Source organism: Oncorhynchus kisutch, unplaced genomic scaffold (genome assembly GCF_002021735.2).
Source record: "Oncorhynchus kisutch isolate 150728-3 unplaced genomic scaffold, Okis_V2 scaffold724, whole genome shotgun sequence".
NCBI classification, from domain to species: Eukaryota; Metazoa; Chordata; class Actinopteri; order Salmoniformes; family Salmonidae; genus Oncorhynchus; species Oncorhynchus kisutch.
Window position 1 is genome coordinate 38,335 of NW_022262669.1, and position 5,000 is coordinate 43,334.

Below are 5,000 nucleotides of genomic sequence, written 5' to 3' on the forward strand. Positions count from 1 at the left end.
CTTAGTCAACAACACCCAGACCTCGTGGTGGTCCTATCGAACCCCCAGCCCTCCTGTAGTGTAAATGAGAGAGGGAAGCTTAGTCAACAACACCCAGACCTCGTGGTGTCCTATCGAACCCCCAGCCCTCCTGTAGTGTAAATGAGAGAGGGAAGCTTAGTCAACAACACCCAGACCTCGTGGTGGTCCTATCGAACCCCCAGCCCTCCTCTAGTGTAAATGAGAGAGGGAAGTTTAGTCAACAAAACCCAGACCTCGTGGTGGTCCTATCGAACCCCCAGCCCTCCTGTAGTGTAAATGAGAGAGGGAAGCTTAGTCAACAACACCCAGACCTCGTGGTGGTCCTATCAAACCCCCAGCCCTCCTGTAGTGTAAATGAGAGAGGGAAGCTTAGTCATCAACACCCAGACCTCGTGGTGGTCCTATCGAACCCCCAGCCCTCCTGTAGTGTAAATGAGAGAGGGAAGCTTAGTCAACAAAACCCAGACCTCGCTGGAGTTGAAGACTTAGTCTTTGAGTTTGCAGTGGTGTGTGTCTGTGTGTATGTGTGAGTGCAGACAGGAGTGTGTCTGTAGTTGTGTTTGACTTAGACTTTATTCTAGCAGCAGTTATTGCCCTGCGTCTGCCTCCTGTCCTCCTTGGCCTTTTAACACATCGTCTCATGTCAACACACCACGAGGAAAGAGATAAAAGCTCAGAGTGTGTGAGAGACAGACAGGAGAGTGTTCACATATATACATATATATATATATAGATATATTATTATACATTCCACAACACATTATATATAGAGAATATCTTCATCTATATATTATTATCTGATAGATCATGCATACCCCTCTGGGGAGAGATGGGAAGACAGGAGGATGGAGAGAACAGGATGGGTGCTGACTGCTGATATACACACTACCACAGACATCAGATAAAAGTTGCTCTCAGGTTTCTCATGTTAGGAAAATAAAGTATGAAAAAGACATTGACGGGGAGAGAGAGGTATATTATATATAGGTATATTATATATAGGTATATTATATATAGGTATATTATATAGAGAGAGGTATATTATATATAGGTATATTATATATAGGTATTATATTATATATAGGTATATTATATATAGGTATATTATATATAGGTATATTATATATAGGTATATTATATATAGGTATATTATATAGTATATTATATAGGTATATTATGTATAGGTATATTATGTATAGGTATATTATATATAGGTATATTATATATAGGTATATTATATAGAGGTATATTATATATAGGTATATTATATAGAGAGAGGTATATTATATATAGGTATATTATATATAGGTATATTATATATAGGTATATTATATATAGGTATATTATATATAGGTATATTATATATAGGTATATTATATATAGGTATATTATATATAGGTATATTATATATAGGTATATTATATATAGGTTATATTATGTATAGGTATATTATGTATAGGTATATTATATTATAGGTATATTATATATAGGTATATTATATAGAGAGAGGTATATTATATATAGGTATATTATATATAGGTATATTATATATAGGTATATTATATATAGGTATATTATAAATAGGTATATTATATATAGGTATATTATATAGAGAGGTATATTATATATAGGTATATTATATATAGGTATATTATATATAGGTATATTATATATAGGTATATTATATAGAGAGAGGTAATTATATGTAGGTATATTATATGTAGGTATATTATATATAGGTATATTATATATAGGTATATTATATATAGGTATATTATGTATAGGTATATTATGATAGGTATATTATATGTAGGTATATTATATAGAGAGAGGTATATTATATATAGGTATATTATATAGAGAGAGGTAATTATATATAGGTATATTATATATAGGTATATTATATATAGGTATATTATATAGAGAGAGGTATATTATATATAGGTATATTATATAGAGAGAGGTAATTATATAGAGGTATATTATATATAGGTATATTATATAGAGGTATATTATATAGAGAGAGGTATATTATATAAAGGGATATTATATATAGGTATATTATATATAGGTATATTATATATAGGTATATTATATATAGGTATATTATATAGAGAGAGGTATATTATATATAGGTATATTATATATAGGTATATTATATAGAGGTATATTATATATAGGTATATTATATAGAGAGAGGTATATTATATATAGGTATATTATATAGAGGTATATTATATAGAGGTATATTATATAGAGGTATATTATATATAGGTATATATATATAGGTATATTATATATAGGTATATTATATATAGGTATATTATATATAGGTATATTATGTATAGGTATATTATATATAGGTATATTATATAGAGAGGTATATTAATATAGGTATATTATATAGAGGTATATTATATATAGGTATATTATATATAGGTATATTATATATAGGTATATTATATAGAGAGGTATATTATATATAGGTATATTATATAGAGGTATATATATATAGGTATATTATATAGAGAGAGGTATATTATATATAGGTATATTATATATAGGTATATTATATATAGGTATATTATGTATAGGTATATTATATATAGGTATATTATATAGAGAGGTATATTATATATAGGTATATTATATAGAGGTATATTATATATAGGTATATTATATATAGGTATATTATATATAGGTATATTATATATAGGTATATTATATAGAGAGAGGTATATTATATATAGGTATATTATATAGAGGTATATTATATATAGGTATATTATATATAGGTATATTATATAGAGGTATATTATATATAGGTATATTATATATAGGTATATTATATATAGGTATATTATATATAGGTATATTATATATAGGTATATTATATATAGGTATATTATATATAGGTATATTATATATAGGTATATTATATATAGGTATATTATATAGAGAGGTATATTATATATAGGTATTTATATAGAGGTATATTATATATAGGTATATTATATAGAGAGAGGTATATTATATATAGGTATATTATATATAGGTATATTATATATAGGTATATTATGTATAGGTATATTATATATAGGTATATTATATAGAGAGGTATATTATATATAGGTATATTATATAGAGGTATATTATATATAGGTATATTATATATAGGTATATTATATATAGGTATATTATATATAGGTATATTATATAGAGAGAGGTATATTATATATAGGTATATTATATAGAGGTATATTATATATAGGTATATTATATATAGGTATATTATATAGAGGTATATTATATATAGGTATATTATATATAGGTATATTATATATAGGTATATTATATATAGGTATATATATATAGGTATATTATATAGAGAGGTATATTATATATAGGTATATTATATATAGGTATATTATATATAGGTATATCATATATAGGTATATTATATATAGGTATACAGTGCCTTGCGAAAGTATTCGGCCCCCTCGAACTTTGCGACCTTTTGCCACATTTCAGGCTTCAAACATAAAGATATAAAACTGTATTTTTTTGTGAAGAATCACAACAAGTGGGACACAATCATGAAGTGGAACGACATTTATTGGATATTTCAAACTTTTTTAACAAATCAAAAACTGAAAAATTGGACGTGCAAAATTATTCTGCCCCTTTACTTTCAGTGCAGCAAACTCTCTCCAGAAGTTCAGTGAGGATCTCTGAATGATCCAATGTTGACCTAAATGACTAATGATGATGAATACAATCCACCTGTGTGTAATCAAGTCTCCGTATAAATGCACCTGCACTGTGATAGTCTCAGAGGGTCCATTAAAAGCGTAGAGAGCATCGTGAAGAACAAGGAACACACCAGGCAGGTCCGAGATACTGTTGTGAAGAAGTTTAAAGCCGGATTTGGATACAAAAAGATTTCCCAAGCTTTAAACATCCCAAGGAGCACTGTGCAAGCGATAATATTGAAATGGAAAGAGTATCAGACCACTGCAAATCTACCAAGACCTGGCTGTCCCTCTAAACTTTCAGCTCATACAAGGAGAAGACTGATCAGAGATGCAGCCAAGAGGCCCATGATCACTCTGGATGAACTGCAGAGATCTACAGCTGAGGTGGGAGACTCTGTCCATAGGACAACAATCAGTCGTATATTGCACAAATCTGGCCTTTATGGAAGAGTGGCAAGAAGAAAGCCATTTCTTAAAGATATCCATAAAAAGTGTTGTTTAAAGTTTGGCACGAGACACACCAAACATGTGGAAGAAGGTGCTCTGGTCAGATGAAACCAAAATTGAACTTTTTGGCAACAATGCAAAACGTTATGTTTGGCGTAAAAGCAACACAGCTCATCATCACCCTGAACACACCATCCCCACTGTCAAACATGGTGGTGGCAGCATCATGGTTTGGGCCTGCTTTTCTTCAGCAGGGACAGGGAAGATGGTTAAAATTGATGGGAAGATGGATGGAGACAAATACAGGACCATTCTGGAAGAAAACCTGATGGAGTCTGCAAAAGACCTGAGACTGGGACGGAGATTTGTCTTCCAACAAGACAATGATCCAAAACATAAAGCAAAATCTACAATGGAATGGTTCAAAAATAAACATATCCAGGTGTTAGAATGGCCAAGTCAAAGTCCAGACCTGAATCCAATCGAGAATCTGTGGAAAGAACTGAAAACTGCTGTTCACAAATGCTCTCCCATCCAACCTCACCTGAGCTCGAGCTGTTTTGCAAGGAGGAATGGGAAAAAATTTCAGTCTCCTCGATGTGCAAAACTGATAGAGACATACCCCAAGCGACTTACAGCTGTAATCGCAGCAAAAGGTGGCGCTACAAAGTATTAACTTAAGGGGCTGAATAATTTTGCACGCCCAATTTTTCAGTTTTTGATTTGTTAAAAAGGTTTGAAATATCCAATAAATGTCGTTCCACTTCATGATTGTGT

General features: G+C 30.0%; 1 pseudogene; it reads right to left on the reverse strand.

The window, feature by feature from the left end:
• The window catches only part of LOC116361511 (protein sidekick-1-like), a 37,791-nt pseudogene that overhangs the window by 32,215 nt on the left and 576 nt on the right, over nucleotides 1–5,000 (reverse strand).